The sequence below is a fragment of the Lathyrus oleraceus genome, chromosome 7 (genome assembly GCF_024323335.1).
Source record: "Lathyrus oleraceus cultivar Zhongwan6 chromosome 7, CAAS_Psat_ZW6_1.0, whole genome shotgun sequence".
NCBI lineage: Eukaryota > Viridiplantae > Streptophyta > Magnoliopsida > Fabales > Fabaceae > Lathyrus > Lathyrus oleraceus.
The window spans coordinates 541533423-541550543 of NC_066585.1; positions in this window are offsets into that span (position 1 = coordinate 541533423).

A 17121-nucleotide genomic window follows, 5' to 3' on the forward strand; every position below is an offset into this window, starting at 1 on the left:
CATCATTTAAAATTTAAATAATATGATATGATATGATATTCTATTTTAATTTAGTATTTAATGAGACTATACAAAATATAATAGATTAATCTTAAAACTTATTTATGTAATATCTCTCTACTTAAGATTTATTTTATTATATCTTGTGTTACTTAATTATGTTTGTGCCTCGTTACCATTTTATTTTCTCTCTTTTTTAAAAACTTTTTTAGATATTACTTTTTCAATTGAATATTTACTTAAGAATTTTATCTATTTGAGAATGAGGTTGCTAGAAAAATCATTTAGTAAATTAGAGAAGGTTTTGTCTCAATAAAAAAATAGAATACGAGAGTTCCAAGAGTAATAGAATTTAATAGGTCAATATTAGAAAAGCGGTGGTGAAAATTGATAAAAAAAAATACACGGATTATGGTGAGTCGGCTGAAGTGGTTCGGTCTCATTATTTAATGAGTTATCGAAAATGAGTCTAATTCAATTTTTAAAAATCCATACGGCTCGATGAGTCAACCCAACCTATATTTAGTATTATAATTTTAACAATTCTAATGGTAGAGTCTTGAGTTGAGGGAGGAAAATGTTTAAGTGGTGAAAAGATTTGTTCAATCTTAATGTTGTGACAAACGTCGCACGAAGAACGAACAAAACTATGAGAAAGATTGAGTTTTTTGAACATACACAAGAAATTCTTTTTAGCTTTACGAAAGAGAGAGAAGAGGGAAGGAGAAGAACAAGAGATATATAGTGCGTCGACATTCATTCTCGCTTTTTCTACTGTATTTTTCAATGGTGTTAAAACCACTGGGAAACATAATTACGATGTTCCAATATTTTGATAAGTTTGATACAAGTATTTTGATTACAACAAGCTATCATACGATAATTTTCTATGTTGATGCAGACACTAAAACTGCTAACAAAAATAAGATCCCCAAAGTTCTTTGATCCAATAACCTTGTCATCCACAATAACCCACTCCAAGTATTTATGTGTGGAAACTCACATGATCCCAACGATTTATTGCCTGAGCGATTGCCATTAGCTAAGCGTTTATTTGATAACTCCCAACTTTGTCTATGAGCAATCTTTCTCCAACTCCACCAAAGCTGGATAACTTTCAACTCCACCTTACAGACAATTGATACTTGATCTCACCAAAGTCTTCCTTGAGGCATATTGAAACTCTCTTCTTGATAGGTACCAATGAAGACCAAACTGCATTCAAGAAATTATAGATGCACATGTTACAAACAACAAACTTCACACAAAAACATTAGATATCCTAATGTATCACTAGTCTCCCTCAACACTCAATCTAGAGATGAAGGTCCTCAACAGTGGAAAATGACTAGGGATGAAGATGATGAACAATACCAGGATATCTCACAAACGCTCTAATTCACAAGGTGTTAGTCAAGGGATTAGAAGTAGGTGAAAGAAGAACACACACACAAGGTTCTCTCTAATTTCTGGATGAACGAGTCTTGATTCTTGATTGATATCATGGGCTTGATTAATCGTGAAGAAAACACAAGATTAATCAACTCACTCTCTCTAATTCATCCAAGACACAACAAATTGCAGATGCAACAAAAAGAAAGTGAATCTGACATGGATTAACACTCAAGAAGTTGTTCTATAGAATAATAGAAAGATTAATGGTGCTAGGAGTAAACACACTAAAGAAGAGAAGAAAATTTTCCTTTTTTTGTCTTTATGGGTTTCACCCATATGTTTCACACACTTTTTGTTTTCATCAAAGAAATGACTATTTAAATCTAAGATGGAAATTTGGTTTTGTGAAGCTCTGGTTCGAATCAAGAAGAAATTGTGATTCGAATCAAGAAGAAATTGTGAAGCTCTGATTCTAATCAAGAAGAAATTGTGATTCGAATTAATTTAAGCAGTGCCCATATATGGCTTCAAGGAGACATTTGATTCGAATCAGGATTTACAGTTGATTCGAATCACATGAGGCTGTGATTCAAATCATATTTATTTTTTGATTTGAATCAATCCATCTCGAGGCATATCCAATTTTCACAAGGTCACTGATTCGAATCAAGCTTAACAAATGGTTTGAATCAAATCACTAAACATCCAAATTTAAGTGTTCTAACTTGTGACTCAAGTCACACTTGATGAGACGACAAAAAAGCAAATTTCCAGGCTCTAAAAGAAATATTATCAAGGATCAAACACTTATATAATTGAATAAATGAGGTCTCAATGGTACAATCTAACAATAGCTAAAGCAATTACAATGCAACTCAAATACGAATAAAATACAAGCAACACGAGTATTAAGTGACAAGCAAATTATAATTACGCAAACAGATTAAAACAACTACATTCAAATTTTCAAAAACATCAAAAAAATAAAATAAATGATACCATATGATACCGTGACTGCGCTTTCAGATCCCATTTCTAAGGCGAGGAACATTCCAGCTATGAGAGCCTTATATTCCGTTTGATTATTGCTAGTGGCAAACTCGAATTTTAAGGCCTGCTCGATGAGTATGATGTTAGGTCCTTCTAGGACTATTTTGGCACCGCTCACTTTTATGTTTGAGGTGCCATCTACAGATAGTGCCCATTTTGTAGGCGCCTCCTTATTTATGGGCGAGGTAAATTTTGCTACGAAATATGCCAGAGCCAGCAACTTGATACTCCCTCATCGGAACATATTGAATATCGTATTCCGAGAGTTTCACTACCCATGATGACATCCTCATTTCTAGATCAAGCTTCTTCAATACTTGCCAAATATGATAGTTTATTTCCACCGGGATCTTGTGACTCCTGAAAGTACAATCATAATTTCCTTGCCACAACAATGATGGCTAGTGCCATTCTCTCGGTCTTATGGTAGCGCATTTCGGTGCGTCTGAACACTTTGCTTATGAAGTACACAAGTTTCTCTGCCTTGTTAATTTCTCGACGAGAACTGAGCTCATCGTCTGATCAGTAACCGAGAGATAGAGTAACAACAATGACCCCTCTCTCGGTCTTATTGTGAAAGGCTATTCGCACTCGGGGGTCCATTCAAATCTGTCATTCTTCTTTAAGGTGATGAAAAAGGGGAAAGTTGTGTCGCCTGCGTAGGAGAGGAAGCAAGATAGTGCAGCGAGACACCTGTAAGCTTTTGCACTTCCTTTAGGTTAATAGGGCTTCTCATTGTGATGACTATTTGGAACGTGTTTGTGTTAGCCTCGATGCCTCTCAGTGTTAGCATGAAGACCAAAAATGTTCGCGTCTAAACCCTGAAGGAGCAGTTGGTAAGGCTTAGGCGCATATCATACTTCTTGCTTAACTACAAGACATGTTTCAAATCTTTGGCATGGATGCGCCCTTTCGATGGTTTTAACTATCATGTCATATACAAATGATAAGAAATTATAATTTAAACTTGTGCTTTTGGTTTAACAGAGTAACATCTCTTTCGATAGTCAAGAATTCATTTCTTCCCTTCAATTTTCCGCTATTTATATAGAGAGACAAAAAATATTGTTAAAGAAAAGAGCTTGCACAAGTGATTATTTGAGAAGCTTGATCACAAATGTTGGAATGTTTCTTGATATGGTTAATACGGTTGTACAAACATTTGAATTCCCTTTGCTTCAATAGGAATTATATATTACATCCCACTTGTCTGTGAAATTTTTTGTTTGCATCTACACGTGATCAAAATATGACAAAATGATCTCTGAGTCTAATAGTAACATATTATAGTCTTCTTGATCCTTACGTTGACCTTCTTTAGAGGTTGAGAACTTCCGAGGAAGTTGACCTCCTATAGAGTGAGTCTTCAAATTCTGGATCTCAGGTTCTGATCCTTTAGAGTCTGGATCTTTTAGCTTATTTTTAATGTTCATTTTTAGTTTCAGTACTAAGTTCATACCATAAATTTTAATCTATGATCATGCACACGTGAACATATATTAGTATACCCAATTTTTCTTTAAATACTTTATTATCATCAAAACTTTAGAGATAAGATAGAAACCAATTTTGTTCTAGCATAAATAACCACAAAGACTACAAATGTTTGGCACCTACTCGCATGATTTATATCTCCAAAGATGTGTTATTTAATGAAGCCAAATTTCTTTATCCTCAAGTGACTTCACTACATACTATACCCTCTCAACCTATCTCTGCTCAGTTATCCCCTTTTCCTGTCATACCTAACTTATCTTCTCCACCTACTGCCTCTGTATAATCTCCCTACAACACTCATGGACTCACTCTTTCTCCCAACTCTTAAGTTTCTCCTATCATTTCTCCCACATCATCATCATTACCTACTATACACACCTATTGATAATTTAGATCAGTCTGAATCTGCATGTTCCTCTTCTAGTTCTTTTATCTATCCTGACTCACAAACCTCACCAATTATCATCACCTTATCTTCATCTCCTACTACCTTATCCTCTACAAACACAAATCCCTCCTCATCACTTAACTTACCTTTCCTACATCCTAACAACATTCATCCCATTACAAATAGGAGAAAATGTGGTATTGTTCAATCTAGGTTATACCCTACTCTTTTACTCACTGAATTAGAACCTACATCCTACATCCTACAAAGTGGCTATAAAATATCCCAAATGGTCAGCAACCATGAATGATGAATTTCAAGCTTTAGTGAAAAACAACACTCTGATTCAACTGAGACCCACCGGAAATGCCGTTGGCTGCAAGTGGTGTTTAGGGTAAAACATAATCTTGATGGCACTATTAACAAATACAAAGCCAGATTAGTGGAAAAGGGATTTCATCAACAACATGGCTTTGGCTTTATAGAGACTTTCTCCCATGTGGTAAAGCTTGTCACAATCAGAATTATTCTCACCATTGCTATTTTAAAAGGCTGGTTTATCACATAATTGGATGTGAATAATGCATTTTAATGGCATTCTACAAGAGGAATTTTACATGAAACAACCTCTTGGCCTTGAAAGTAAAGATTCTATTCTAGTTTGCAAGCTCAACAAAGTTATATATGGCCTGAAACAGGCACGTATAGTCTGGTTTGGAAGGTTGCATAATGCTCTTATAGGCTTGTGATTTGTTTCCAGTAGGTGTGATTCCTCCATGTTCACCCTTGTTATCTCTACATACATTATATTCATGTTAGTCCATGTAGATGACATTATTATCACTGGGAATTTAGCATTCTATCTTTAAGATTTCCTAGGGATTGTAGTAGCCCATCTTTAAGATGGGTCTCTGTTCCAATCTCAAACTAAGTACATTAAGGATTTAATTGACAAGGCAAAAATAAGTGAAGCCAAGGGAGTCCCAACTCCAATTATTTTTAGCCTAAAAATGTCAAAACATGGCACTGATGTTATAAGTGATCCTACTTTCTACATATCCATTGTTAGGGCATTGCAATATGCCACGATTACTATGCCTAAAATCTGTTTTGCAGTCAACAAGGCGTGCCAATTTTTGTCTCAACCTCTAGAAACTCTTTGGATAACTGTTAAAAGAATCCTTAGATATCTTAAAGAGACTCTTCGTCATGGGTTACTACTGTAACCAACTTCAACTCAACTCCCACTCTCCATCAAAATATTTTCTTATGCAGACCCGGATGAAATAAAATCTACCTCTGGTTCATGTATTTTTCTAGGCCCTAATCTGGTCTCATGGTGGTCAAAGAAGAAAATATTAGTTTCTAGATCTAGCACTGAATTTGAGTATAGAAGTCTAGCTAACTCAGCTTCTGAAGTTCTACAGATCCAGTCACTGCTTTATGAACTCAAAATTCCTTTTACCACACCCTGGTTATTCTGTGACAATCTCAACACAGTTGCTTTGTCACATAATCTAATTCTATGGAGCTTGACATCTTTTTTTTTGGGAAAATATGCTTAGCAATACTCTTGTGGTTCAACACGTGCCTTCATTTGATCAGTATGTATACTTTCTCACTAAGCCTTTATCACCAATCATATTTCTGCAGTTGAGGGACAAAAGGGACGTACAAGATCAGACCATTATTGCTCAGAGATAATCCTTCATTTGAAAGGGAGATATTAGATATAAGAGTAGATCTAGCTAGCTTAACTAATGAAAGCCCTTGTAACTTACTATGTTGAGTCCACACAATTAGGTCCATAAATATCCAGCTACACCAAGGTGTAACTAACTTTGCAAAACAGAAAATGAAATTCAATTAGATCCAAACAACTCTCTCTCTCTCTCGCTCTATATATATATAGGGTTAAATACACTTTTCCCCCCTGTAATGTTAGCGAGTTTAGGATTACCCCCCTGTAAAAATATTTTTTGTAAACCCCCCCTTATGTTATGTAGATTCCTTCATAGAACCCCCTAATATCCAGGTGGCATGGAATCTAATAAGAGGTCCTACACCTGGCATATTTTTAATTTTGTTAAAGTGATTATGTGTCATTTTACACTTTTTAATTTCAAATACCCCCTTAGAAAATTAGGGTTCTGAACATAGCAGGGAAGACGAAGACGAAATTTCCAGGGGAAGACGAAGACGAAGAAGAAGAATGCAGGGAACGAAGCAAACGAGAAAGACGACCGCAGTGAAGACGAAGATGAAGACTGTAACACCCCGATTAAAATAAGAGAATTATTTAATTGAGTTAATAGTATTTTATTAATTTAATTAAATAAAGTTGAATTATTGGATTATTATTATTATTATTATAGATATTATTTATTTTAATAATAATTAAATAAATAATATAATTGGAATATGAAGAGTGGAAGGGTAAAAGTGGAATTGGGTAAAAGAGGCCAAAGGAGATAACTGAAGGTTTTCATTTTTCACGTATTTTTGCCTCAGAGTCAAAAAAGGGAGAAGCGCTGAAGAGAAAGAGAAGGAAGAGGAAAAGGCCAAAGATTGCTCAGGGCTTCCTTCAATCCAAAGAGGTAAGGGGTCTGAACCTTATTAAACAATAATATGCTGAAAATGATGGAATATTGTATGAACGAAATTGGGATTTTAACCGAAGGAAATTCGTAGGAATTAGATGCAATAGTGTTAGAAATTGTGAGATAAAATAGGGTATGATTCGTGTTAGGTGATATGAGTGATTTTGTGTGAAATTGGGACTGTGAACGGTTGAATTGGACAGGTTCGTAGCAGAGAAAACCCATAGCAGATCTGGAAAACTGGATTCTGGTCATACGCGTATGGCACTAGGCAATACGCGTATGGGAGGGCTTAGGAAAGGGAGTTTTGGCGCTGGTACGCGCCATACGCGTGTGATACGCGTACCCCTGGATGTGGTACGCGTATGGGGTATGTCATACGCGTATGAGTGGAAGAGATGAGGTTTTGAACGTGAAATTGGTCTCTGTTGGTACGCGTATGGGTATGTGATACGCGTAACATACGCGTATGAGATGGGCATTACGCGTATGGATTTGGGCAATACGCGTATGGGTATAGGCCATACGCGTATGGGCAGACTTGTGGTTTTCCTGGGCTGTTGTTGTGCAGTTGTTAGTTGTTTCGGCTGAGCAAGGTGACTTAGCTGATGCATGACATACGAGGGATCGATTCCCGTTGTTTTGAGTAGTATAGATATTAGTAGAGTGTGCTAATACTGTGTTTGATTATGTGGCATGATGTGATATGCTCCTGTGATAAAAATGTATTAATGATGATGATGACATGACTATATGATGCTGTTGTTGCTATGTTGATTATGATGCATGTTTGATGTGCATGCATTCATGAAAGGCCGATGCCTAGTGATGAACGGACTGAGTTCCAATGATGTGGTTGACTTCGGGCTTGTTGAGAGGCTTAGTTCCTTGTGGGGAACTCGGATTCTATGGTGATGAATCTGGGAGTAGTGATCCTGTAGTTGGTCACAAAATGGGTATACCGAGTCGTGTTGAGTCATGCATGGGTGTGTGCATTGCATTTGCTGTGTTGTGTTGTTGATGTTCATGAGTTTACGGATTATGATGATTATGATGAATTGTGTTGGCATATGTGAAATATATTTATGTTTATATTTCTGTCGTTATATTATTATTTAATAATGTAATTCTCACCCCTTCTGCATGTGTTTATGTTCATCTCTGATGAGCAATGTGCAGATAAAGTGGAGTAACTATTGTTGAGGATCGAAGAATAAGTGTAGAGTTATTCTACAGAGTCGAGTCAAATGCTCTGGTCATGTGACACCGGGAATTATGGGATTCGATAGCTAATTGATTACTATTTAAGTTGTTTATGATGACTAAGAGGAACGATAATATTTGTGCTGTTGTCCGCTGCGAAATCTTAATAAAATGAATAGTATGTTTTATGTTGTGATGTGATAAGTGTTATGTTATTAAGAAATGTAAACTCTTCTACATGTTGTACTCTGATAATCTATTTAAATATGTCGTTTGGGTAGAAGGGTGTTACATTAGTGGTATCAGAGCATTGTTAGTCCAGTCGAGTCATAATGTGATGTTTTCCCTGTTGGTCGATTAGTGTAGATGACACTGTCGATGCTTAACGGCTGTGGTTGTGTTGTGCAGAGAGTATGGCTGGAGAAAATGACCTTGCGATTGCTGAGGCTCTGGCTGCTATAGCGCAGGCTATGCAGGCGCAGCAGAATCCGCCGGTCGACGAGTTTAAGAATTTGGGAAGGTTTCTGAAGAATAACCCTCCTACATTCAAAGGGCGCTATGATCCAGATGGTGCTCAGAATTGGCTGAGGGAAATTGAGAAGATTTTCCGGGTGATGACGTGTACTGAAGCACAGAAGGTGCAGTTTGGTACGCACGTGTTATCTGAAGAGGCTGAACACTGGTGGGATAACACTCGCCAGAGAATTGAAACACCAGGTGCTGAGATGACTTGGGAAAGGTTCAAGACGGCCTTTCTAGAGAAATATTTTCCTGCTGATGTGCGATGTAAGAAGGAAATGGAATTCCTAGAACTGAAGCAGGGTAACATGTCTGTTGCTGACTACGCTTCGAAGTTTGAAGAGCTGGTGCAGTATTGCCCTCACTATAATAATGCTGATGCTGAGGAATCCAAGTGTGTCAAGTTTGAGAATGGGTTGCGTCCAGAGATCAAACAAGGCATTGGTTACCAGGAGATTCGTAGGTTTCCTACACTGGTTAATAAGTGCCGGATATTTGATGAAGATAGCAAGGCTAGGACTGCTCACTACAAGAGTCTGAGTGAGAAGAAGAATAAGGATCGTGGTAGTCCTTATACATCTCCGAATGGTAAAGGTAAACAGAAAGTGGTAGATGAGAAGAAGCCAAGTGGGGGAGGATCTTCCATAACTGGTAAATGTTTCAAGTGTGGCGAGCCAGGCCACCGTGCTGATAGCTGTACCAAGAAGATGCTGAGATGTTTCCGATGCGGTCAGGCTGGTCATAGAGTTACTGAATGTAAGGATGCTGGTCCGACTTGTTTTAATTGTGGCGAGAAAGGCCATATCAGTTCGCAGTGCTCGAAACCGAAGAAGGCGGCTACTGCAGCTCATACTACTGGTAGGGTGTTTGCTCTGAGTGGGGCTGAAGCTCCTAAAGAAGATAATCTGATTAAAGGTACTTGCTTGATTAATAATGTTGAATTGCTTGCTATTGTTGACACTGGTGCTACTCATTCGTTCATTTCGTATGAGTGTGCGACCAGGATTGGTGTGAGTATGTCGTCCCTAGGCGGAAGTATGGTGATAGATACTCCTGCTAATGGTTCTGTGAAGACTTCTGTTGTCTGTCGAGATTGTCAATTGACGATCTTTGAGAGAGAGTTAGTGGTGGATTTGGTGTGCTTACCCTTGCACCAAATTGATATTATCCTGGGAATGAATTGGCTAGGATTCTATGGCGTGTTCATCGACTGCTATAGGAAGACGGTGCGGTTTTCTGAAGTTGGTGAGAATGATGAGGCAAGATTTCTATCTGCTAGGCAGATAGGGGATTTGGTGAAAGATGAAGCTCAGATATTCGCTTTATTTGCGTCTCTGCAAGCGGATAAGAAAGTGGTGAGTGTAGATTTGCCTGTTGTCTGTGAATTTCAGGATGTGTTTCCGGAGGATGTAAGTGATTTACCTCCAGAACGTGAAGTCGAATTTACCCTTGACTTAGTACCAGGTACTAGTCCGGTGTCGATGTCTCCGTATAGAATGTCGGCAACTGAATTAGTTGAATTGAAGAAGCAACTTGAGGAATTGCTTGAGAAGAAGTTCGTGCGTCCAAGTGTGTCTCCTTGGGGTGCACCAGTATTGTTAGTGAAGAAGAAAGAAGGTACGATGAGGTTGTGTGTCGATTATCGGCAGTTGAATAAGGTGACTATCAAGAATCGGTATCCATTGCCGAGGATTGATGATTTGATGGACCAGTTGGTTGGAGCTCATGTTTTCAGTAAGATTGATTTGCGGTCGGGTTATCATCAGATCCGAGTGAAGTCAGATGATATTGCGAAGACTGCTTTCCGTACGAGGTATGGTCATTATGAATACACTGTGATGCCGTTCGGTGTGTCTAATGCTCCAGGTGTGTTTATGGAATATATGAATCGTATATTTCATCCGTACCTTGATAATTTTGTTGTGGTGTTCATAGATGATATATTGATATATTCTGAGACGGAAGAAGAGCATGCAGGACATCTGAGAATTGTGTTGCAGGTGTTAAGAGAAAAGAGATTATATGCAAAGTTATCTAAATGTGAGTTCTGGTTGAAGGAAGTGAGTTTCCTTGGCCATGTGATTTCGAGTGGCGGAATTTCTGTTGATCCTGCTAAAGTGGATGCTGTATTACAGTGGGAGACTCCGAAGTCTGCTACTGAGATACGCAATTTTCTGGGGTTAGCTGGTTATTATCGCAGATTTATTGAGGGCTTCTCTAAGTTGGCATTGCCGTTGACGCAGTTGACTAAGAAGGGTCAAGTGTATGTGTGGGATGTAGCTTGTGAAGCGAGTTTTGTTGAGTTGAAGAGGCGGTTGACCAGTGCTCCAGTGTTGATCTTGCCTAATCCTGGTGAGTCCTTCGTTGTTTATTGTGATGCTTCTTTGATGGGTCTTGGTGGTGTTTTGATGCAGAATGGTAAAGTTGTAGCTTATGCTTCTAGACAGTTGAGGGTTCATGAGAGGAATTATCCTACGCATGATCTAGAACTTGCAGCTGTTGTATTTGTGCTGAAAATGTGGAGGCATTATCTGTATGGTTCCAGATTCGAAGTGTTCAGTGATCACAAGAGTCTGAAGTATCTGTTTGATCAGAAAGAGTTAAATATGAGGCAGAGAAGGTGGTTAGAATTACTGAAGGATTTTGACTTTGAATTGAGTTATCATCCCGGTAAGGCTAATGTAGTTGCAGATGCACTGAGTAGAAAGTCTCTACATATGTCTATGATGATGGTTCGGGAACTTGAGTTAATTGAACAGTTCCGTGATATGAGTTTGGGTTGTGAAGTTTCCGCTGATAGTGTAAAGTTGGGTATGCTGAAGTTGACTAGTGGAATTCTGGAAGATATTCGGAATGGTCAGCAAGTTGATGTCGCTCTAGTTGATCATATTACTATGGTTAACCAGGGTAATGGTGGTAATTTTGAGATTGATGAGAATGGCATCCTGCGATTTAAAGGTAGAGTTTGTGTTCCTGAGGTGTCTGAATTGAAAAAGAGTATTCTTGAAGAGGGCCATAGGAGTGGATTGAGTATCCATCCAGGTGCAACTAAAATGTATCAAGATTTGAAGAAGTTGTTTTGGTGGGCTGGTATGAAAAGAGATGTTGCTAAGTTTGTGTATGCCTGTTTGACCTGTCAGAAGTCAAAGATCGAACATCAGAAACCGGCAGGTATGATGCAACCTTTGAAGATTCCTGAATGGAAGTGGGATAGCATTTCCATGGATTTTGTGACGGGATTGCCGAGGACGGTGAAAGGTAATGATTCTATTTGGGTGATTGTGGATCGATTGACTAAGTCGGCGCATTTCTTGCCGATGAAGATTAATCACTCTTTAGAGAAGTTGGCAGAGTTGTATATTGAGGAGATAGTGAGGCTGCATGGTATTCCATCCAGTATTGTGTCTGATAGAGATCCCAGATTTACTTCTAGATTTTGGGAAAGTTTGCAGAAAGCGTTGGGGACTAAGTTGAGGTTGAGTTCAGCTTATCATCCTCAGACTGATGGTCAGACTGAAAGAACTATCCAATCCTTGGAGGATTTGTTGAGAGCTTGTGTGTTGGAGCAGAGTGGCTCTTGGGATAGTTATTTGCCGTTGGTGGAGTTTACTTATAATAATAGTTTTCATGCTAGTATCGGTATGGCTCCATATGAAGCATTGTATGGTAGGAGGTGTAGAACTCCATTGTGTTGGTATGAATCAGGTGAGAGTGTTGTACTCGGACCTGAGATTGTACAGCAGACGACTGAAAGGGTTAAGATGATTCAGGAGAAAATGAAGATTTCTCAGAGTCGTCAGAAGAGTTATCATGATAAGAGGAGAAAGGCACTTGAGTTCCAAGAGGGAGATCATGTGTTCTTGAGAGTTACTCCGACGACAGGTGTGGGTAGAGCTTTAAAGTCTAAAAAGCTTACTCCGAGGTTTGTGGGTCCGTATCAGATTTTGAAGAGGGTTGGGGAAGTGGCGTATCGGATAGCTTTACCGCCGTCGCTTTCTAATCTGCATGATGTGTTTCATGTATCTCAGTTAAGAAAGTATATTGCGGATCCTTCGCATGTTGTTCAGTTGGATGATATCCAGGTGAGGGATAATTTGACCGTTGAGGTGTTGCCAATTCGGATAGATGACCGAGAAGAGAAGACCCTGAGAGGTAAGAAGATTGCTCTAGTGCGAGTTGTTTGGGGAGGTCCAGCTGGTGAGAGCTTGACTTGGGAGCGTGAAGATCAGATGAAGGAGTCGTATCCGGCTCTATTTGCTTGAGGTATGTTTTCGAGGACGAAAACTTCTAAAGTGGGGGAGAGTTGTAACACCCCGATTAAAATAAGAGAATTATTTAATTGAGTTAATAGTATTTTATTAATTTAATTAAATAAAGTTGAATTATTGGATTATTATTATTATTATTATAGATATTATTTATTTTAATAATAATTAAATAAATAATATAATTGGAATATGAAGAGTGGAAGGGTAAAAGTGGAATTGGGTAAAAGAGGCCAAAGGAGATAACTGAAGGTTTTCATTTTTCACGTATTTTTGCCTCAGAGTCAAAAAAGGGAGAAGCGCTGAAGAGAAAGAGAAGGAAGAGGAAAAGGCCAAAGATTGCTCAGGGCTTCCTTCAATCCAAAGAGGTAAGGGGTCTGAACCTTATTAAACAATAATATGCTGAAAATGATGGAATATTGTATGAACGAAATTGGGATTTTAACCGAAGGAAATTCGTAGGAATTAGATGCAATAGTGTTAGAAATTGTGAGATAAAATAGGGTATGATTCGTGTTAGGTGATATGAGTGATTTTGTGTGAAATTGGGACTGTGAACGGTTGAATTGGACAGGTTCGTAGCAGAGAAAACCCATAGCAGATCTGGAAAACTGGATTCTGGTCATACGCGTATGGCACTAGGCAATACGCGTATGGGAGGGCTTAGGAAAGGGAGTTTTGGCGCTGGTACGCGCCATACGCGTGTGATACGCGTACCCCTGGATGTGGTACGCGTATGGGGTATGTCATACGCGTATGAGTGGAAGAGATGAGGTTTTGAACGTGAAATTGGTCTCTGTTGGTACGCGTATGGGTATGTGATACGCGTAACATACGCGTATGAGATGGGCATTACGCGTATGGATTTGGGCAATACGCGTATGGGTATAGGCCATACGCGTATGGGCAGACTTGTGGTTTTCCTGGGCTGTTGTTGTGCAGTTGTTAGTTGTTTCGGCTGAGCAAGGTGACTTAGCTGATGCATGACATACGAGGGATCGATTCCCGTTGTTTTGAGTAGTATAGATATTAGTAGAGTGTGCTAATACTGTGTTTGATTATGTGGCATGATGTGATATGCTCCTGTGATAAAAATGTATTAATGATGATGATGACATGACTATATGATGCTGTTGTTGCTATGTTGATTATGATGCATGTTTGATGTGCATGCATTCATGAAAGGCCGATGCCTAGTGATGAACGGACTGAGTTCCAATGATGTGGTTGACTTCGGGCTTGTTGAGAGGCTTAGTTCCTTGTGGGGAACTCGGATTCTATGGTGATGAATCTGGGAGTAGTGATCCTGTAGTTGGTCACAAAATGGGTATACCGAGTCGTGTTGAGTCATGCATGGGTGTGTGCATTGCATTTGCTGTGTTGTGTTGTTGATGTTCATGAGTTTACGGATTATGATGATTATGATGAATTGTGTTGGCATATGTGAAATATATTTATGTTTATATTTCTGTCGTTATATTATTATTTAATAATGTAATTCTCACCCCTTCTGCATGTGTTTATGTTCATCTCTGATGAGCAATGTGCAGATAAAGTGGAGTAACTATTGTTGAGGATCGAAGAATAAGTGTAGAGTTATTCTACAGAGTCGAGTCAAATGCTCTGGTCATGTGACACCGGGAATTATGGGATTCGATAGCTAATTGATTACTATTTAAGTTGTTTATGATGACTAAGAGGAACGATAATATTTGTGCTGTTGTCCGCTGCGAAATCTTAATAAAATGAATAGTATGTTTTATGTTGTGATGTGATAAGTGTTATGTTATTAAGAAATGTAAACTCTTCTACATGTTGTACTCTGATAATCTATTTAAATATGTCGTTTGGGTAGAAGGGTGTTACAAAGACAACCTCAGCGAATACGAAGAAGCGATCCAGCTCAGTGAAGACGAGCTCAGTGAAGTGTCCAAAGTCCGAGGTTAGTAAAAATTTGAAGTTCATCAATGTCGTAGGGTAAAATTTTGAAATCAACAATCTTTGACATGTGGGTATAATATATTGACAGGATTCACAACACTTTAGTGTTACACTCCACCATGGGGGTGAATTTTACAGGGTTTTTGAAGAAGAAATTATATACAGAGGGGGTACGGATACGACAGTTAATGGGATACATGTTTCAAATTGGAACATGGATAACATTGAGAAGTTGTTGAGTAGGTTAGGGTATAAGGCTGATTGTGTTAGGGTATGGACAAAAGTTTTAGAAATTCAAGATGGTTTTTTTCTGATTAGGAAAGATGATGCTGTTGATGATTTTGCTCTATACTTTAATGCAATGAATGTGAAAGGAGATTTGTATGTTGAATATAGTACTGGGAACATGGACCCTGCTGATAGGGAACCTAAATGTGTGAATGATGATGACCACCCCCCTGATAATGGAATTGATGGGTTAGATGAGGAGAAGGTAGAGGGGTTAGATGACAGTGAAGATGAAAGAGCTACTGCTTACTTTGATGGTTTTGAAGGAATAGATGTTACTAAGCCTATTAGGTGGGAGCCCAATAACAGTATGGAGGAGCCCAATAAGAGTATGGATTCAGATGATGTATACTATAGTGATGAGTTGAATAGTTCTGACCCAGATGATTCTTGTGATGAAGAAAGGCCCAAGTATGCTAGGTTTAGGAAAGAGCATCTAAACAAAGACTTTATATTCAAGTGGGGTATGGAATTCAACACACTTGATGACTTTAGGGCAGCTATCCGTGAGTGGTCAGTGCTTAATGGGAGGGAAATTTCTTTTGTGAAAAATGAGGGAGATAGGGTAAGGGTGGTGTGTAAGCATAAATGTGGGTTTTTAGTCTTATGCTCTAAGGTGGGCCACAAGGAGACTTTTGCTATAAAAACACTTGTACATAAGCACACATGTGCTAGGGTTTTGAACAACAAGTCTGCTAGCTCAAAGTGGGTGGCCAAGCATGTGGTAAAGAGGATGCAAACTTCTGATACAGTCAGGATAAGAGACATCATCCAAGATATGAGGCAAACATATTCTGTGGGTATTACTGTTGCAAAAGCATGGAGGGCTAAGCTAATTGCGAAGAAGATAATTGAAGGTGATGCTGACAATCAGTATGCTTCCATATGGAGGTATGCAGAAGAACTAAGAAGGGTAAACCATGGCAACACTGTGAAGATAAATGTAGAAAGACCTAATCCATCCATACAACCAAGGTTTGGGTCATTTTATTTCTGTTTTGATGGCTGTAAGAAAGGCTTTATTCATGGATGCAGACCATTTGTGGGGGTTGATGGATGTCACTTAAAGACCAAGTATGGTGGACAGTTACTTATTGTTGTAGGCAGGGATGCTAATGATCAATACTTCCCTTTGGCATTTGGTGTGGTTGAAAATGAAACAAAGGAGAGTTGGAGATGGTTTATACAACTACTAATGGAGGACATTGGTCAGGATAGAAGATATGTATTTATCTCTGATCAACAGAAGGTATGTATTTAACTCTATCTTTCTGTTGCAAATTATTCTATTCTCTAAATGTTGAAAAAATTTCTATTTTGTATCAGGGACTTGTGGCTGTATTTGAAGAATTGTCTGATACTATTGAGCATAGATTATGTCTTAGGCACTTGTATGCTAATTTCAAGAAAAGGTTTGGTGGAGGAGCCCTTATTAGAGATTTAATGATGGGAGCTGCTAAAGCCACATACTATCAGGCATGGGTCCAAAAGATGAATGAATTGAAGAATGCAGATCCCAATGCTTGGACTTGGTTGATGGCTGTTCCTACCAAAAGCTGGTGTAAGCATGCCTTTTCTTTTTACCCTAAATGTGATACATTGATGAATAATATCTCAGAGTCTTTTAATGCTACCATTCTAGCTGCTAGGGACAAACCTATACTCACAATGTGTGAGTGGATAAGAAAATATCTGATGAATAGGTTATCCACCTCTGCAAGTAAACTAGAAAATTGGCCACATAAGGTGATGCCAATACCTAGGAGAAGGTTAGATAATGAGGTGTTCAGGAGTGGTCATTGGTTGCCAACATGGTCAATTGCTGAGACTTTTCAGGTTACACATAGTTACAACACACATGAATTTATTGTTGACATTGCTAAAAGGTCATGTAGTTGTAATTTTTGGGAATTAGTAGGAATTCCATGTAGGCATGCTGTAGCTGCTCTGAGTTATAGAAAGCAAAACCCTGATG